This window comes from Sceloporus occidentalis, unplaced genomic scaffold, assembly GCF_023333645.1.
Source record: "Sceloporus occidentalis isolate IW3139 unplaced genomic scaffold, rSceOcc1.0.p SCAF_174, whole genome shotgun sequence".
Classification (NCBI taxonomy): Eukaryota; Metazoa; Chordata; class Lepidosauria; order Squamata; family Phrynosomatidae; genus Sceloporus; species Sceloporus occidentalis.
Genome location: NW_028317154.1, coordinates 347547 through 367632, shown reverse-complemented (window position 1 = coordinate 367632; position 20086 = coordinate 347547). Strand labels below are relative to the sequence as shown.

Below are 20086 nucleotides of genomic sequence, written 5' to 3'. Positions count from 1 at the left end.
GGACATGTGGTCACCCTAGCCCGTGGCACCCCCCTGAAGAGCGGCACCCGGGGCGGACCGCCCCCCGCTAGGTACGCTACTGATAGAAGCCCCAGTGGAAGTTACAGGTAGCGGAGGTTGTCTACGTACATCGCGCAGACATTCACCAGCTGCCCCCAGTAGACACCAGGGAATCTGGAGCATAGGGGACAAGTCTGGGGATGCATTGGTAAGTCGGGGGTCAGAGTGGCATAGAGCGTATAAGGCATATCTGGGGGGCAGAGTGGAAAAATAGGGGGGTATAAGGCATATCTGAGGGTCAGAGTGGCATATAGGGGGTATACGGCATATCTGGGGGGCAGAGTGAATATTAGACTACAAGAAAGTAGTCTAATATTCAGGCTTTTACTTTTTTCCTAAATTAATCTTCAAATTTTCGGGGGGGTCGTCTTATAATCGAGCAAATACTGTATTACCTTCAGATTGCTGGTTAACTATGACAATCCTCCTTTTGGTTACATTGCTTTTACAATGGTTCTTGCTTTTGGGCAAAATGTACATTTCTGTCAATTTCTCTTTTTCTGTTTTGCCCCATCTTTATCTTAATCAAGCCTTGAAGACAAACATAGTCCTAATTTTAGACCGATACACTTCCTTAATGTGAATGTCAAATTCTTGCAGTAACATTGAATGAGATACTCCCAACAGTTTTATACTGTATAAAGGTCACTTTGGTTTTATCCAGAGGCACCAGTCATCTGTAGAAACCAGATGTTTTTTATTTGACTTCCAAGAACCATTTTTACTAACAATTTACTAGACAATAGAAACACTGATGTATTTAAGCCTGTGCTAACTTGGTGGCACTATGTACAGAGAACTAAACTCCTCCAGCAACCATCTATGTAAGCTCCCCTGCACATATGATGCTATACGTATCTTCACAAACCTGCTATTCTTCCTGATTTGGAACAGTCATGATTTTAGAGCACTGTTCTGCTAGTTGCTTTCCTGTCCAACATTTTGCTTACCATATGGCATTCAAAACATTTACATAAAAAAGCTGTATGTGCAGCAGATGATGTTACCCAAGAATGCCTTCACAAAACATCACAGAGCTAAATAGCTGATGAAACCACATTAGACATTTTACCAATATTTAATATATTTGATTAACATTAAGGGGGTAATTTAAAACAAGAAATCATTTGAATTTCTACAAAGTATTTAGACAATTTAACTGAATGTGCAAAGTAAATATAAATCTTAGAGAAAAAAGAAATTAGCAGAGGATGGTTTCGATCCATCGACCTCTGGGTTATGGGCCCAGCACGCTTCCGCTGCGCCACTCTGCTCCTTATCAGTTTTGCAGGCATTCTATACCTAAGCCATAAAGAGGTGGCTGACGCACCATTTCTTTGAAGAATTTCACTGTAACAACCGCTTGTCAGGAATTGGTCAGCTTCTACCGCGCTGTGTAGCAAAATAAACGACTGACTGCACATCTAAAAAGCTTTCAGGACCATTTAAACAGACTTTAGGTGAGGACGTGTGATCTTGGAACTAATGAAAGAAATCGGCTTTCAAAAATTATTTGAAGTTGCTAAAAGGCTTTAGAAAGAAAAGTGTTTCTGCCCGGTTTCGAACCGGGGACCTTTCGCGTGTGAGGCGAACGTGATAACCACTACACTACAGAAACCAGATCCGAAGATACTTGTTGTATTCGATCCCATATCTTAGTGTGTAATTTGGTTTATAGCTTTGTTGATCTAGCAATATAAATATACTGTTAGATATATATATATATATATATATATATATTTACATCCAAAATAAAATAATATATATATATATATATATATTGGTGAGAAAAAAGAATATACTAATAAACTAGTAAGTGAGAATACATTTAGTTTCTCATTTTCATCTGACCCCTCCATTTATTGTAGAAGGCATAATTTGTGGCTAAAACGTTCAATTCATTTTGGTTTAGCTAACAATTTAGAGATGCTTGGAGAAACTTGCTACACTTTCAAAGTTCTGCCAGTTTTTTGTGCTCTGGATTCATTTTTCTGTTCTTGATTCGAGTTGCCTTTGGTTTAAAATGATGGGAAGGTATAGGGATATGTGACATGAAGAGGTACATAAATGTTGCTGTTAAATAAAATAGCATTGTAAGCAGGACTGGCTCAGCAGTTCACGTTGCCCCCTTCTTAGTCTTACTTTTGCCTAGATTTTGGAGAGTTGTCTTATAATCGATCAAATATGGTATTACGTTACAAAAAGGGTAGTGGATGCATGGAATAGCCTTCCAGCAGAAGTGGTAGATGTTAAAACAGTGAAGACATTTAAGTAAGCATTGGATAGGCATAAGGCTAAGCTAGGTATAGAATAAGGGCCGAATATTGAGGAAAGTATTCAGAAGTCGGGCAAAGAGGATGGGCCGAATGGTTCATATCTGCCGTCACTTTGTATGTTTCTATTTGACAGTATCTGAAATCTGAATAAAAGCTCCTATTACTACTCTGCCTGAACGCAGCTGGCAAGCACTTCGGTCTCTGTGGCGCAATCGGTTAGCGCGTTCGGCTGTTAACCGAAAGGTTGGTGGTTCAAGCCCACCCAGGGACGTGATGATTGTTTTAGTTTTTTAATTAATGTCACTCATTCCCACTCATGAGCACACACTTCCAAAATTTTGGTAAACTTGCAAACACTGACGAATAAAAATTGAACGCCCAACGTGGGGCTCGAACCCACGACCCTGAGATTAAGAGTCTCATGCTCTACCGACTGAGCTAGCCGGGCGCCTTGGGGGCGTGTTCATAATGTAATGTGTTTGATATTCATTTACACAGTTAATGCATTGGTAAAAACATCTGTTTTCAATGAATTGCCCTCTTTGGATATTCACTAAAGGACTGTTAAAGGAGTAAAACAGACAACTTTGGGTAGTATGATAGTTGAAGTATTTTTAGCCTTGGAAATTTAGCCTATCTGAGTCAAAACGTTCATATTATGATATTTTTTTTTACAAATTGTAATTTATGTATTCAAAGTCTTTTTAAAAATGAAATCACAATCCATGTCAACTGTGGTAGAAAAAAAAGAAAATGAAGCGCCCGAACAGGGACTTGAACCCTGGACCCTCAGATTAAAAGTCTGATGCTCTACCGACTGAGCTATCCGGGCTCACGAACGCAGCTCGGCTCATAATCGGGAAAGTGTCATATCCAGGAAAGTGTCACAAATGTAGGTAGTAGTCAAAGGTTCAAGTGTACAAACCGATTAGTCAAATACAACCCAGACAGCGAGACATTCCTTACTGGAAAGATGTAAAGCATTAGGGTTTTTATATAACCATTATTTAATATAATATAATAATAGCAATACATGACTTGCAGACATACAGGAATATAAAACAGCCTTATATTCCCCCCATGCTTGCTATCTCTTGCAGCCTTTCATGTTTGATATTGACCTCCAAGTCTGCCATCCTTTTTTCCCAGTTATGTATTTCCCTCTCTGTCTGTTTCTGCTATATTATATATTCCATTTACTTTCTTTTTTTTTAATAATCCTTTTTATAAACTTAAATTACATGCACAAGACGTATAACATAAAAAATATGTTGAAACAGAGATATGTCATTAAATGCAAACAAGTCTGTATCATACAAAACGACAAAAATATCTCAATCCATTTTAAAGACATATCACATAAATACATTACAAACACAAATACCAAAACAAATTGGTAATTGGTATAGACATAAATTTGTATAGACATAGACCCATCAGGACAGATAAGGGACCCCCCAAAAAGAAGAAAAAACAGATCACTTCAGCTTTGGCAAGGGTTAGTCATTATTACATCACAGAAGTTAGAATTTCCAGACCTTTAGATTATTTCAATATGTCAGAAGTAGTTGATGACTCAATCTCTTCTGGGGAACAATAATAAAATGTAGAAGCACAAAAAAAAAAAATTAGCAGAGGATGGTTTCGATCCATCGACCTCTGGGTTATGGGCCCAGCACGCTTCCGCTGCGCCACTCTGCTGTTATAGCAACATTCCTTATTTAGTTTGCTAAAGTGCACTAAAGACTGAGCCGTCAATATGAAGTCTGAGGTTCGTAACTTTAGTAATTGAACAGTATCAGCAGAATGGTGAGAAGAAGAGCATGAACCTAATTTTTTATTGAAAAGAGAGAATCGGTTTAATGTAGAAGAGGAATAAAAGTTCAGTGTATGGGAGGGTTCAGGGTCAGAGGGAGGGGAAGGGCAGAAAGGTGACTTTGCAGATATTTCACATCTGATAATTTCAATTTTATGGCTGAATATGGTCACACATACCTCCCAACATTTGAAAATGTGAAAGAGGGACACTGTTTTTTTAAATCTCGCAGAACTCACCAATACAAGCAATCGCACTTTAAAATGTCGTGCTTGCATTGCCACTTAGAACACGCTTAATTTTTGTCAGCGCAGTCATGATGTCATATTCCAGCGCTCAGCATGAAACGCGAGACAGAGATAGATGCCTCACATTGGAGAGTGAGGGGCAGCGAGCGGTTGCTGAAAACTTCATGTGTCTCCTCTGCGTTTAAAAAACAAAAAACAATGTTTCAATTTAACCCCTTGATGACAATTGCCGGTCCGGGCACGTCACGGAAATTCATGTCGATAACGACAAATGACGTGCCAGGACCGGCACATCATTAAACGGGTGCAGAAAGCGATCTATTTTCGCTTTCTGCACCGAAACGGCGTTGCTGTAATGCCTCGACCTCGAGGCATTCAGCAACGCCATTATCGGCACAAAGGGGCCATCTCTGGCCCCTCCCCGGGGCGTCAACATCCGCCATACTTTGTATGGCGGCGGACGCCCGTTTTAAAAGCGTTTAGGAGGCGATCAACGATCGCCTCCTAAACTTAAATGGTGTCGCTGGAATGCCTCGATCAGGAGGCATCCAGCGACACCAAACACTCACCTTTGGATGGGCTGTGACCGCTCCGGAGAGCGGTCACAGCCGCAGCTGCCGGTGATCTTCGCCATCTGCAACATGGCGGCGGTCCGGGAAAATTCAATAAAGAAACAATAAAGTCTAAAAAGTTCGCTAGACGGTCTCCAGACCCTCTAGAGAACTCTGGCTCCACTTGCAGGTTGAATATAGGTACTGCATTCAACCATGCAAGTCAATGGAGCTCAGCTTTCTAATCACAGTGTGATTAGAAAAAATAAATTAAAAATAAAATAAAATTAATAATAATTAGAAAAAAAATAGTAAAAAAACAGTAAAATGTAAAAATAATTTCCCACTGATGTCACTATCAGGGGAACCTTCAAGTTGAAAAAAAATGTTAAAAAAATAAAAAAAAAAGGCAAAAAAAAATATATATATATAAAAAATATATTTTTGTGAGCAAGTCCTAAAATTAGCATATTAGCTTAAAACAATTCTCGCATGGAAAGAGTTAAAATACTGGCATATTAAATGCCCATGGGGTGTCTACTTTTAAAAAATGTATGATTTGATGGGGTAAATTGAATTGGCCGGGTTCAACAAGGTCCCAATTAACACGGGGGGAAGGATGGCCACACATCTAATTTCCAATTAGAAAAATGCACACGTACCAAATGTGGCCTTTTAGTTCCCCCCAAAAATGACAAACCCATGCATGTGGGGTATCACTGTACTCAGGAGATGTTGCTGAACACATATTGGGGTGTCGTGTGACAGCGGCATATACCAGGAGCTGTAAATTCATACATAAAGTAGGTGTGTGTGGGAAAAATACACACACAAAAATACTACTGCAAACGTTAAAAAAATGCTGGTGGTAAAATGTGTGCATGCAAAGAGTTAAAATACCAGCATTTAAAATACCCTGGGGTGTCTAGTTTTCAAAAATATATGGTTTTGTTGGGCATACTGAAATGGCCCGGCTCAAAGATGTACCAAATAGGGCACGGGCAGTGGATCCCCAAATGCCAAAGTTCAACATTGAAAAATGTGCATGCCCCAAATGTGGCTCTTTTGCCCCCGAACAGCCAGGCAAAATCATTCATGTGGGGTATCACTGCGCTCAGGAGATGTTGCTGAACACATATTGGGGTGTTTTGTGATAGTGACATATACGAGAACTTTTTAATTCATACCTGAAGTAAAATGTGTGTGACAAAACAAATGGAAAAAAATGACTATCACAAAGTTTGACAAAGACTGGTGGTAGATATGGTGCATGGAAAGAGTTAAAATACTAGCATTTGAAATACCCTGGGGTGTCTAGTTTTCAAAAATATATAGCTTTATTGGGCACACTGAAATGGCCCGGCTCAAAGATGTACCAAATAGGGCATGGGCAGTGGATCCCCAAATGCCAAAGTGCAACATTGAAAAATGTGCATGCCCCAAATGTGGCCCTTTTGCCCCCAAACAGCCAGGCAAAATCATTCATGTGAGGTATCGCTGTACTCAGGAGATGTTGCTAAACACATATTGGGGTGTTTTTTGATAGTGACATATACCAGAACCTGTTTATTTATACCTAAAGTAAAATGTGTGTGAAAAAACAAATGCAAAAAAATTACTACCATAAAGTTTGACAAAGGCTGATGGTAGAATAAGTGCTTGGAAAGGGTTAAAATACCAGCATTTGGAATACCCTGGGCTGTCTAGTTTTCAAAAATATATGACTTGATGGGGTAAATTGCATTGGCCGGCTTCAAAGATACCCGAAATGGCACATGGGGGGAAGAATTACCAGATTTGGAAAAAATGGCTTTGAAATAGCAAAACGGTACCTGTACTTATTGCTCCATAACGTGCAGAAAAAAGCAAAAAAACATAAAAACATTGGGTATTTCTAAACTCAGGACAAATAGTAGAATCTATTTAGCAGGTTTTTTTATTACCTTTTATAGATGAGTAAAAGATTTTTCAACTAAAAGTTAGAAACAGTCATTTTTTTCTAAATTTTTCACCATATTTTATACTTTTTTTAATAGTAAATAATACGATACAATCAAAACAATGTCATCTAAAGAAAGCCCTTCTTGTCCTGAAAAAAACAATATCTAATGTGTGTGGGTTCAGTAATTGGGAAAGAAGAAAATTACAGCTAAACACGAGCAGCGCAGAAATGTTAAAACGGCCATTGTCACGAAGGGTACAAAAAGTAAAATCAGCCTTTGTCACGAAGGGGTTAAGTCCCGGGGAGCTGCCCCTGCTGCCATGGCGCCCTGTGCGGCCGCACAGGTCGCACACCCCGTTAGCTGTGTTCCAGGACCTGAATTAAGTGTCAATAGGGCTACACACAGACCAGTTGAGTGCCAGATATGGGAGGAATTTGCCTAATCCTACTCAGCTAGCTGCAATAATATAATAATAATAATAAAAAAAACTTAGCAGAGGATGGTTTCGATTCATCGACCTCTGGGTTATGGGCCCAGCACGCTTCCGCTGCGCCACTCTGCTGTTATAGCACGCACACTGTGTGAGTGCAGGAAGTGTTGCAGTTTAATTTATTTCCTTACATACTACGATTTAACAAATGGAAAAATATGCTAGGCAGAAATGGTTTCGATCCAAACGCTGGAGTATAACATATAAAATTACTATTCTCTATGGTCTTCATATAAATGAACAGCTCTGCAATCCACTGATACGGGGGAGGCGGGAACCAGTCACGGGGAGGCGGAGCTAGTAATTTTCTACTCGAAATTGATGAGAAGTTATAGATATTCTGTGAATGCCGTATGGTTAACAAGAACGTCTCTGTGGCGCAATCGGTTAGCGCGTTCGGCTGTTAACCGAAAGGTTGGTGGTTCAAGCCCACCCAGGGACGGACATTTTTTGTTTATTGGTTGTCGTAATGATTCCCTAAACGGTAAAAACTGAGTTTATGCTTCGAGAATTATCAAGGAAATAATTTAGGCTTTATATTAAATGAATAAATATTTTATAATATAAATGTAAATAAATATAAAGCCTAAATTATTTCCTTGATAATTCTTGAAGTATAAACTTAGTTTTTATATGTGTATATATATATATTTAGAAAATACATCGCACTGTTTTGGCACTACTGACTAGGACATACTGTAAATTACTTTCCCATTATATATGTTGTTTTAAATGTAACACAGTCTTTGAGAGATAGAGTCTACTAGGTACTGTTGTGGGTTGTCAAAGCATCGTTTGCTATTTGACGTTTTCAATAGCATGTATTTTTTGATCATAGAAATGAAAAAAGAAATTCCCTGACCGGGAATCGAACCCGGGCCGCGGCGGTGAGAGCGCCGAATCCTAACCACTAGACCACCAGGGAAAGTTGTTACTGCCTCCACTGATTCGGTTTTTCATACATACATATACATTACTTAACCCCTTCGCAACGGAATAAATGCCAGATATGTCATCAGAAAATGCCACTCGAGGACCAATGACATACCTGGTACTTCTTTGCATTGAGGGGGCAAAGGGGCAATTGATGCATCACTCCCTGGGATAGACAGAGGCATGCTACAGGAGTTGAGTTAAGGAGTTAAGACCCTGTGGGGATTTGGCAGCTCGCAGGGGCAGGCTGTGTCAAGTAATTAGCTGCATGTATGTTAGGGTCTGTCTGGGTATGTATGTGTGTGGTTGTTTTAGCTCGAATATCTGGGGATGTTTATGTGGGTGTCTAAATGTGTAAATTCATCTGTATGCATTTGTGTTAGTGTTGAGTGTGTGTGTTAGTGCTGAGTGTGTGTGTTAGTGCTGAGTGTCTGGGTGGGGGTTGGTGGGACTGCCCCTCCTGAGGTCCACCCTTGCTTCTCTGCTACAAAAAGAGATACGGGAATACCAATAGCTACAAGAAAGCCTCCCAGGTCGCTGATCACTCATACGGAGCGATCATTGTGACTTCAAGGACAAATCACCTGGTTTCTTCCCCTCCCCTTTTGCCAATTGCTCCATGAGAGCATTCATGTTGCGTTAACCCAGCGTTAACCCCTTTAATGGATAGGATAAATCTGATCATTAGGACTTCATGCCCCAATCCCATAAGTGACAGCTAAGAGAGGGGTTGTAACGGGAAGCTGGGTGACCGCTCTAAGCACACAGCAGAGTACACCAGAAGCAGGTTACACGCACAAAGGGCTTTTTTCACAGCAGACAAAGGTGCTAAAAGTACGTTAACATAGATCAACATTCTAATTGGCTTCCTAAACAGGGATTAATGAGAAGGGGAAAAACACCCAATCAAAAACTGGGGAACCTATTACAAGGATTTAACAGGATTTACACAAAAACGAACCAATGGTGTTAATGGATATGCTAGTAAAGTAACCAGGGGGATTATGCAGAGTGACCACTGGCCCTTTAACCTGTAATAAGACACACTCCAGGAATGTACACAGGTAGGTTGATAAACCCTAAAGGGCATCTGGCCATCTAATGCTTTGTTACATCGGTCATTCAAGGGGGAAAAAAAACACACACACATACACACACATTATGGAAGAAAACACAAGAATTTTATTTTTAAATACATAATTATTACAACAAGATCACTTATTGATGACAGTTAAGGTAAATGATTTTGGTTCAGCCTCACAGATTAATGTCAGAGGCTTAAACTTGTCACAAGTGATTACAATCTTGAGACTCTAGTAACTATTGTCCTCTATTTATTTGTTATGAACAGGTCCTATGCTACTCAGCTATCAGACATGTCTCTAAAGACTGATAGGAATGTGGTCCTTGCACAAGCAGATGGCTTAAAAGACAAAGTAAAATAAATGACATTTCCTAGATTTGAAACTGATGGGCATATGTACTTTATTACTATATGACAGGCTGCTACTTTCAGGCAGTGTAGTACTGGTAATGCCAAAATGGAAAGAAAATAACAGTAGGTAATAACTTAATGATATTGAGAAAAAAAAACATACAATACATTACATATATACATTAAGAGACAATCCCAAATGTATTGTTTATATTTCTCATTTCAGATATATTGTGAATATTAGTGTCTGGATGAAGTCACTTCATTTTTTCATTTCACAAACAGCATAGCATTGGTTGTAGCTGCATTGCACATCATTCCACTCTCCATAGATCGATAGCTGGGCACATTCTTCTTTTTTACCAAGATCATTTGGTTTACTTGTGTTCCAGAACCTGCAGATAGCAGAACAAAAATGGAAATGGGAATCTATACTTGTTTTCATTGTTCTCGTAAATAAACTGGTATTATTCAAAACAAGGTAAGAATTTAGTGCATACCCAGTGAGTACTATTCAAAATTCACCCAAGTGTAAATATTGGTAAATTCTGTCACACCATAAGACCTTAATTACTTAGCCCGCCACTACTTCAAAGTACCCCAAGCAGTGGGACTCAAGGAACAATATATGGGGGGGGGGGCTTAAGATACCACAGTCAAATACCTTTTATATTGGATTAACATAATACTTAAATAAAAGACAAGCTTTCAAAAGTTTTCCTCTGTTCCTCAGATACTGCTTCAGACCTGAGAAAGAGGAAAACGATCAAAAGGTTTTCTTTATAGTTTACAAATAAGTACGGAGACAGGCCCTCACACTGCTTGGTTGTGAACAGAACTGTAGCTGGCCTTTTGCCCACGAGGCAAGATTGGAATATTGTGCCCCCTCAACTTTTTTTTTTACAAAGGTTATTTTATTGACACTGCCCTTACACATTCCTGCCCATAAAAGAGGGGCACTGTATATAATTAGTAAGCGGGTCATTGGAATAGATGAAGCCTACCACATCAGGATTAAGGTTTGACAGGGTCCTGCTTGGTGTGATCATGGTTAGTTGGTGTGTTATAAAGGAACTAGCATATGAGACCATCATCAAAATGTCTTGTCTTTTCTTTCTCTATTTCCAACCCCTCCCCCTCTCCACCTTGAGTCTCCTTTTAGACCGCAATGTAAGCAATCCACTAATCAACCGAGATAGAGCAACGGCAGAGTAGAGTTCCAACTAGTGAATTAGTTGACTGAAACTGAAAGGATACTGTAAGATGATCAAGTATACATGGCTCTCACATACATTCAGTGTGCAGTAACAGGATCACAAAATATGTAATGAAACAGACCTGAAGGGATCTCATTGTGTTTTTTAGTTTAAAAAATAAGAAAAAAAACCTACTTATATGATGTATTATAGTCTGTTCCGTCTACCCAAGACCATACACCTTCATCTTCTTTGTAACTCAGACCGATCCAATAACATTGGCCTTGGGTTTTTGACGAGATAAATTTCTGGAGATAGAAAGAGAATGAGAGACGTATATAGCTGCATATATTCAATATATACTTAGCTCCACCAGTTCCCAAGTACAACATACTCTCCAAACAAACACTCAGCAATTCAGATGAAGGTGAAAAAGGAGGTGTTTATTGCAAAACAGGTGGCAACGCATCACGGCATGACAAGGACTCCTGGTGAGTTGAAATGCTAACTCCACTGCAATAAACACCTCCTGCACCATGCGGAGTGCTGGGCTTTTGTTTGGCGACTATATACCTGCATAATTTACATAAAGATTGCTATAAGAGGTACTTGTCATGAAAACAAAACATTCTCATTGCATTTCAATATACAATGCCTTGCAAAAGTATTCTATTCACCCCTTTTTTTCTATTTTGTTGCATAATAACCTGGAATTATCATTTGATTTACACAACACACCTACCACTTTGGAAATGCAAAATATTTATTATTGTGAAGCAAACAAGAAATCACAAAAAAAAATAAAAAAATAGAATGCATAACTATTCACCTTCACAAAGTCAATACTTTGTAAAGCCACCTTTTGCAGTAATTACAGCTACAAGTCCCTTGGGTTATGTCTCTATAAACTTGTCACATCTAGCCACTGGGGTTTTTTACCCATTCTTCAAGGCAAAGCTACTCCAGCTCCAAGTTAGATGGGTTCCACTGGTGTACAGCAATCTTTAAGTCATACCACAGATTCTCTTGACATTTGACTAGGCCATTCCAAGACATTTAAATGTTTCCCCTTAAACCACTCGAGTGTTGCTTTAGCAGTATGCTTACGGTCATTGTCCTGCTGGAAGGTGAACCTTTGTCCCAGTCTCAAATCTCTGAAAGACTTAATCAGGTTTCCCTCAAGTTTCCTGAAAGACTTCCCATCCATGATTCCTTCAATCCTGACCAGTTTCCCAGTCCCCGCAGATGAAAAACATCCCCATAGCATGATGCTGCCACCACCATGCCTCACTGTGGGGATGTGTTCTCAGGTGTTGGGTTCGCACCAGACATAGCGTTCCTTGATGGCCCAAAAGTCTAGTTTTAGTCTGATCTGGCTAAAGTACCTTCTTCCATATGTTTGGGCAATCTCCCACATGCTCTTTGGCAAACAGCAAACATGATTTTGGTTTTATTTTCTTTAAGCAATGGCTTTTTTTCTGGACAGATACTCCAGTCTCTGTTGTGGAGCTTTGCAGCTGCTTCAGTTATCTTTGGTCTTTTTGTTGCCTCTCTGATTTATGTCCTCCTTGCCTGGTCCATGAGTTTTGGTGGGCAGCTCTTTCTTGGCAGGTTTGTTGTTCTGCCGTATTCTTTCCGTTTCTTAATAATGGATTTAATGGTGCTCCATAGGATGTTTAAAGTTTCAGATATTTATTTTATAACCCAAGTACTAATCTGTACTTCTCCACAACTTTGTCCCTGACATGTTTGAAGATCTCCTTGGACTTCATGGTGCCGCTTGCTGACTGTGTGGCCATTCAGAACAGGTGTATATATACTGAAATCATGTGACAGATCATTTGACACTTAGATTGCACACAGGTGGACTTCTTTTAACCAAGTTGCACCAGAATTTATATAGGGGCTTCATAGCAAAGGGGGCAAATACATACACGCATGCAGCGCTTTTCTGTTTTTTTTTTTTATAGGAAAAAGTTATTTCCTTCATTTCACCAATTTGGATTATTTTGTGTATACCCATTGAAATCCAAATAAAAATCTATTTAATTCCAGATTGTAAAGCAACAAAAAAAGGAAAAATGCCAATGGGGGGGGGGGGGTACTTTTGCAAGGCACTGTAGCTTAACGTTCATGCAAAAATCATAATAGTATATTTTCATCTAACCATTGGGCATACAAATGTTGTGGGTGAAAACATAAACAAGGGCGATTACTCAACTGTGTAAACATATTTGCTACAAAATGTTGGGAGAGGAGGTCATAGTCTAGATTACACAGCCAGAAGCTTAGATACAATGTAGAGAATATTTAGTTCAAAAAAAGGACAGTACATAAGTGGAACAGCCTTCCAGCAGAAGTGGTAGATGTTATAAGAACTTAAGAATGCATGGCAAGCAAAAGGTTATCTTAAATAAAAGACTAGACTAAGGACCAAAGTTTGAGGTATTAACAGCGGTTAAAAATGAGTGTGACTTTAATTACAAATAGTACACAATAAAGACACACAGTCATGTATAATTATTTCTTGGGTTTTCATGGCACAAATGACATCAAATACACATAGAGGCTGATAATATCATGAAGCTGTAAGAGCCACATGCTTGCGGTTCTTTTATAGATCATCCTGTTGTATTAGCAGTGTGTCCATTTTTCCTTTTCCATGTCCAGCACGTCAGAAGTCAGAAACCCCCTTATACTTAATCTTTTCCCTTCTAGACACACGTCCCTGGCCCCACTTGGCCTTAGCATCAAAATTAATATATTTTTTTTAAGATGAGATTTAGTGCTTCGTTGTGTAGTGAAAAAAGTGATAATCCGGTGTCAGGCGTTCCACAATGGTAAGCGATCTCCCACTATTTATTTTCTGGGGCTATATTCCCTGCCCTCCTTAGCCAAAAGGCCTGCAGAAGGACCAGATCTTCTTCGTCCTTCGCCACTGGAAAGACACCTGACCTCAAAGAGCTACCACTCCCCCACCCCGAATCTTATATTATATATATATATATATATATATATATATATATATATATATATATATATATATATATATATATATATATACCGTATATACACGGTATTACTTGCTTAGTTAATATTATTTCTTATAGTTATTAAATAAATATTTTGTAATGTAACAATATATTGTGAACTAAGTATTATTTATTATTCAAACTAAATGAGGCTTCTTGCTAACACATACTATGCACATATACTTTTGCACCAAACTAGCTGGGAGAGACACAATTGCCTATGATTAAGAGCCGTTTGGAATGAAATTCGTAAGGCGTATTCTTTTGTTTTCCTTTATCTCACCCTTGGCGTTATGATATGATTTGTTTGTAAGAATACAGGTTACATCCACTCCAACTATCCAGACTTTGCTGCTTTATTGTTGGATCTCCCTCGGGAACCCTATAATTTACTCATAAACTAACATTAAGAGAGCAGATTTATCAGATTAGAAGAACCCCGTGGTATGCACATGTGGACGGGAGGCGATAACACTAAGGAAAGGGAGTGGTGATATCAACATAGTCAAAGCGTGAACGAGCCCTTTGTTCTTTTTTCGTTAAATACGCCTCAGATGCAGACCATGTTAAATCCAACTCATGGCAACGGCCGCATGGGAGTGACTGATAACTGGGTTGTGCTAAAGATAATATAGTATATTCCAAAGTCTGCTCCTTCACAGAAACATAAGAAGTTGAGTATACGAACCAATCGGGCCATCTAGTGTGCCCATTTTTCTTGATGTAGAGATACAAACTGGTCCTCTGTCTTATTTTAGATTCCGGATAGTTTAATGCCTATGCCATGCATATCTAAAATTTCTTGCTTTATGGGCCTTTGCTGCTTCTAATAGGAACCTTTAGACCCTGACTGTCTACTTTTAGATTATGGTCTCTTGCTCTAACATTTCTCCTCTTTTGAAATAAACTCCCCTTCCCGTACTTTGTCAAATCCCTTTCATCGAGATTTCCGGCGCTCAGCATTACAAGCCGGCACCGAGACTGAACAGGAAGATTCGCCGCAGGACTGCTGAAAGGTAAGTACAAGGGGGGGAGGAAGGGTAGATAATATGGGGGGGGGGGTAGATAATGGGGGGGGGCGGCAGGGACGGAGGGAGAGGAAGGGTAAAAAAGGGGGGGGGGGCGGCATTTTAAAATTTGCCCAGGCGGCATTTTGCCTTGGGCCGGCCCTGCTCCACACAGAAGAGCGTCACGAAGTGAAACGTACTGGAACCCGTGGAAAACTGACTCCAATGAGTACCTTATGTGATTTTGGGCCACAATTAAGGATTTTTAATACCAAACTACATGAAATAACGCACCTGCTCCATCTCATCGTTAATCACAGCTAGATCACTTCCCTTGGTGACACACAGAAACCTGGACTTCCTCCAGTTCCGTTTAGTAACGCTGAAGTAATAGCAGTTGCCATCAAGTTGTAACCATTCACTGTCACAGGATGGACCTAAGAAAAGATAGATTAAAGAGCAAAAAAACTTCCGTTAAATTAAGGCAAGGATAGTCAAATGATCTGATTTCTACCACCAAAATGGTATCATTATTTATTGATAAAGAGTCCCCATAATCTGCCATGCTTCTGAATTTAATGGGTTTATGTTGCTAATATGACGCATCAAACCTGGTAGAATATTTGTCAGAGGAAGGGCTTAGGTGACCCTGGAAAATGAGATGGTTTAAATATTTATCAATATAAGAAGCATGGTCCAGTTTACCTTATTTTAGGTGAAATTTATGCATATTTCAGTTGATATTTAATCTAGATTGTAAATTTGCGAGCAAGGCCCTCTTTACCTAATCTATTAGTTTGCCTTAGTCTGTAAATTCTAGTTTTGTCAGTGTGGTGTTTGGGCAGGAGTCCTGATGAAAGTCAAATAAATATATATATATATATATATATATATATATATATATATATATATCATAGCTTATTGCTAAAACAATTTATTAAAACCACCTATAGCTTGTTTTTGTCATTTGTTTTGTGTAATTGTTTTGGAGGTTTGTCTAAAAGTGGCTGAACAAGCATTTTCATTCGTTAAAGTTAGTTCCCTTTTCCCATTATAAAAGCTCCCTGAACTAATCATCAATTTAACAATGGGGGAGGAATAATCCTCATATCCCAAGATCAGGAAGTTAAAATGTCTGTTCTCTTGGCATATGTGCAGCAGGGATCATACATTTCCTGAAATTCCATCTGCATTTACACCGGTTTATTTAGTGTCTACTATTGTAAAATCTAAAACTTTAGAAAAATGACAGAGTAGCAGTAAAAGAAGTGTTGGCTACGATACTGGAGAAGACTCTATGAAGGAATCTTACCCAGCTTTTTCTCTCCTGGTCTGCTGGACTGAAGAGGTATGAATCTGGGCAAACATGACATCTGGATTGTCCAACTTGGAAGGACCTACAGTATGTACCAGTGACCACTCCTATTGTGTCCTTATCCTCTTACTTGTGGGTCTTTTTAGGTTGGATCAGCTCCATGGTAAGCAATACCGCCAAGTTAGGATTACATAAAGCTTGCCAAAGTTGGGCTAAAGTCATGTGTGGCCATATTGGGTGACAGGATAACTAAAATGTATTATGTAGATACGTTTAAATTGTATTAGGAGGTTGTGGACCGATTCCATGCCAGGTAGAAAAAGTGACGCTAAATACTTTTCGTGCTATAACTCAGCCTGGTTTTGCTTTTACGTGGATCAATGAGCGGAGCCCAAGATGGAGTTGGTCATGGCTCAGTTCATACCAAGAAACCATCTGGTCATCTCTATCAACCTGACTGCTTAATGTACTATTATTTTGTTTCATTTTTCATTTTACTGTACGCTTTGTTGTATTGTTTTGTCAAATGATACTTTATATTACAATACCATACCAGATTTTTTTAAGGCTGTTTCAAAGTTGCTCATTTTTTCAGTAAGATCAGTCACTGCAAGAGAACACATTGAAAATGACATGGTGGTTAATTGTCTGTTTTATATAAAGATGTCACATGTATTTGATGGAAAACCATTCTTTCTATGCAAACCATGCAGTAAGGTATGAGATACTGGCTTGCCTGCTGGGGTACATGGCCAACCACATATGCAGTGGAACTCTTGAGGTCCCCCAGCTATGATAACTACAAGTATAAAGACCTACAACCAGAAGGATGTTAAGGGTAATGAGCTATGATAGCCTGTGATATATTGCATGGCTTGCTTTAAACTAGGCATCTATGAATAGCTTAACCTGTCCAGAAAAATACATAGGTTTCCTAGGTAAAGTGTAAGCTGTTTGAAAGAGTTGTCATTTAAATCTGTAGAAAAAAATTCTAAAACAAATTGTCCCAGCCTTGGGGTCCACCGACTTAAAAAGGTGGACCTCTCAATAGGTTAAATATCTTGTCCTCCCAGACAAGGTCCCGAAAAAAAGTTTAGGCATTAGTAAAGGAATGTGGTCCTTTTGTTTTTCTGGAATTCATGCAAAGTGGTCTTCACAAACATGGGGAATAGAGAGTCCCTGTATGATAGCTGGTCTAATTTAATACATATAAAATGGATTTTAATCTTCACACAAATATAGGGCTTTGGGAAATGTGGCAGATCTGCTTTAAGAGGATATTACTAGCAAAATAAGCCCTGATTTAATTTAGGGTAGGTCTTCTTCTGGTGTAGGATTTTTATTATGCGGTACTAATCTTGCCTTTATTAACGAGGGGCATGTCCTGTGGAGCATTTCTTCTTCCATCTGCAAGATGGAATGGGGGTAATTTAATACATAAAGGTGCTATGGGTGTCAAGTACAAGTAAGAGTTTTCGGATTCTCATTCTAAATACTATGGACCCCTAAAGCTATAAATGGATGGGGAATGATCTCTTTCCTCTGGCACCCACTTAAATTCAAACGGTCCTGGGTCACCCTCCTATTTCAGTACGTAATCTCACCATTATTCTTCATGTTGTTCAGCTCATTCATGCTGGCTATTTCAGAAGCTCCCGATCTGGATGCTTAATAGGGAAAAACAGAAAGTCGACAATATCAGGGCACAGTATATCAGTAACTTCAGTGGACTTAATTATCAATACATGCTACTATAAAGTACTATGTATTCACTGCGGCCACATATTTACTCTCCCATGTTCACCGTGTGAAGATTTTCACAGAATAAAAATAGTTTTACCTTATATATAAATATTACAGGGTTGTGTATTGTTCAGATCCCTCTTGTTATCAAAGGATTCTATGACTTGGACACTAGAAGGCCAGCAGCCAGAAAATGACGTATGCGTAGACCCCCCTTGTAGATACGTGGCCGCACACAACAAGCCACACAAACAGAATTGAATTTATACCGAAGGTGCCATTCGACAATGGCCCCACTGGGCTCTTGCCAAATTTGCCCTACGGGGTCACTATTGTTGTTGCAATCTATACTATTATTTGGCATCTCTCCTTTTGTGTTTTATGTGAGCGCCCCCTAGTGGAAACAGTTTTTGACAGATTTGCCCAGTGGCCAGCTCGGGACTGGTTTCCGCTCTTACATTCTTTGGAGTCTATTCACTAAAGGCATTACAGATCCACCATAATCCGAAAAAATGTTAAAAATACTAACACCTGGTTAAGACTTTTATGAAGAGAGCCAGTATCAGTACATAGGACAGTCCCAGGAGACCATACATAAGAATCACACGCTTTTGTCTGAAATAGGACAACCCTTCACCTGCAGATACATGATTACGGGAAAACAAGTTAGATTACACATTCTTGCAATGAGAATGAGAAGAATCACATTGTAAAAAAACAAAACAGTTTTAGTTGACAATTCAGTGCATTGAAAATTTTAAATTAGGGTTAAATTCAGAAAAGTGTGATGCTTGTAATATTCACTATTAATTATGGAGGCGTAACTCCCAAGTGTCTCAGTTTAAGTGCCATGGGCTGGGCTATAGTTACATTAATACTATACACAGCTTACACCTTAACTAGGGAAATCTATAGTGTTTTTTTAGATTAAAATATTTCCAGATACCTAGTTTAAGCTAAACCGTGTATCTTATTCCATGATATATCAGTAAAAGCACAAAAAAAAGTTAGTAATTCAAACTGAAATATAATTTTGAAAGCCTCCACCGCAGCCCAGAAAGGTCACAGAACACAATCTAGTGCAGGGTAGGCACATGTAGGGAGCGGGTTAATCTTGCTAAAGAAAATACATTTGCTAGCAAGCATGTCAACCCTTTTCCCCCTGCTTTTGAAGACTACAAATCCCAACACTCATCAGTACACGGGCTGAGAATGGCAGGAGCGAGAGTCAGCAAAAGCTCATCAACTTAGTTTTTTGTTTAAAAATTTGTGCATATATATATATATTTTTTTTTACATTTTTAATTGAGGGGAACTGGTGAAAGGGGGCTTGTGACATCACAGCCATGATCTCACAATAAATCAGCTGGCAGCATACTGGCACTTTCATCCTTACCCCACAGCATCTGTTACAATAGTAGCAACTCGCAAACATATTAGGCTGTCTAGTCCATGGACCAATCGTTGCCTAAAGGCAGTGATCAGACTTTCATCTAATACTTTTCTATTGTTTGAGAAGGGTATCTAGCCTTGCCCGCTCTCTGTTGGTCCTACTCACTGCCTGCCCATTTAGCCCTACCTCCTCTGTGCCACCCGTCTTAACTTCAAGAAATGAATAGCGTATTGTCATCCCTTGTTTGTTGAAGACTAGTTATAGTAGAAACATTGCCACTTAACCACTTGAACTCTAAGATTTAACAATTATAATCCAAAAATTGTACAATGTATTTGGTATATTTCATTCTCATCTTTATGACTGAAGCACATCTGGCCACCTAAGTCCGTCTTTGTCAAGCACGGTGTTCAATATAAATCTATCTGAACTTGTTCTTGAGTAAACTGGTACGATTAATTAGTACGTATAAAGATGTGGTTGTATCATATCAACCAATGGAAAGGTTCGATCAGCAGTATCCTTCCATTGGCTGCTATGGCAATAAGACAACCTTTCAAACTTTGCTCCAGAACCATTTTTTTTTTAGACATCTCTATTGTATCTGATCTGCCAAGAAATGGCCCCCTAACTCAGAAAATAGATTGC

General features: G+C 39.1%; 6 non-coding genes across 6 annotated transcripts; 2 read left to right on the top strand and 4 right to left on the bottom strand.

Moving 5' to 3' along the window:
- Positions 1-1605: 1605 nt before the first annotated feature.
- On the bottom strand, positions 1606-1678 carry TRNAV-CAC (transfer RNA valine (anticodon CAC)). Its single transcript has one exon. It is a non-coding gene; the product is annotated as a tRNA-Val (tRNA).
- An 855-nt stretch (positions 1679-2533) lies between these two features.
- On the top strand, positions 2534-2607 carry TRNAN-GUU (transfer RNA asparagine (anticodon GUU)). The gene has a single exon. It is a non-coding gene; the product is annotated as a tRNA-Asn (tRNA).
- Positions 2608-2711: 104 nt separating this feature from the next.
- TRNAK-CUU (transfer RNA lysine (anticodon CUU)) lies at positions 2712-2784 on the bottom strand. The gene has a single exon. It is a non-coding gene; the product is annotated as a tRNA-Lys (tRNA).
- Positions 2785-3095: 311 nt separating this feature from the next.
- Positions 3096-3168, bottom strand: TRNAK-UUU (transfer RNA lysine (anticodon UUU)). The gene has a single exon. It is a non-coding gene; the product is annotated as a tRNA-Lys (tRNA).
- Positions 3169-7752: 4584 nt separating this feature from the next.
- TRNAN-GUU (transfer RNA asparagine (anticodon GUU)) lies at positions 7753-7826 on the top strand. Its single transcript has one exon. It is a non-coding gene; the product is annotated as a tRNA-Asn (tRNA).
- A 411-nt stretch (positions 7827-8237) lies between these two features.
- On the bottom strand, positions 8238-8309 carry TRNAE-CUC (transfer RNA glutamic acid (anticodon CUC)). Its single transcript has one exon. It is a non-coding gene; the product is annotated as a tRNA-Glu (tRNA).
- Between the last annotated feature and the right edge of the window lie 11777 nt (positions 8310-20086).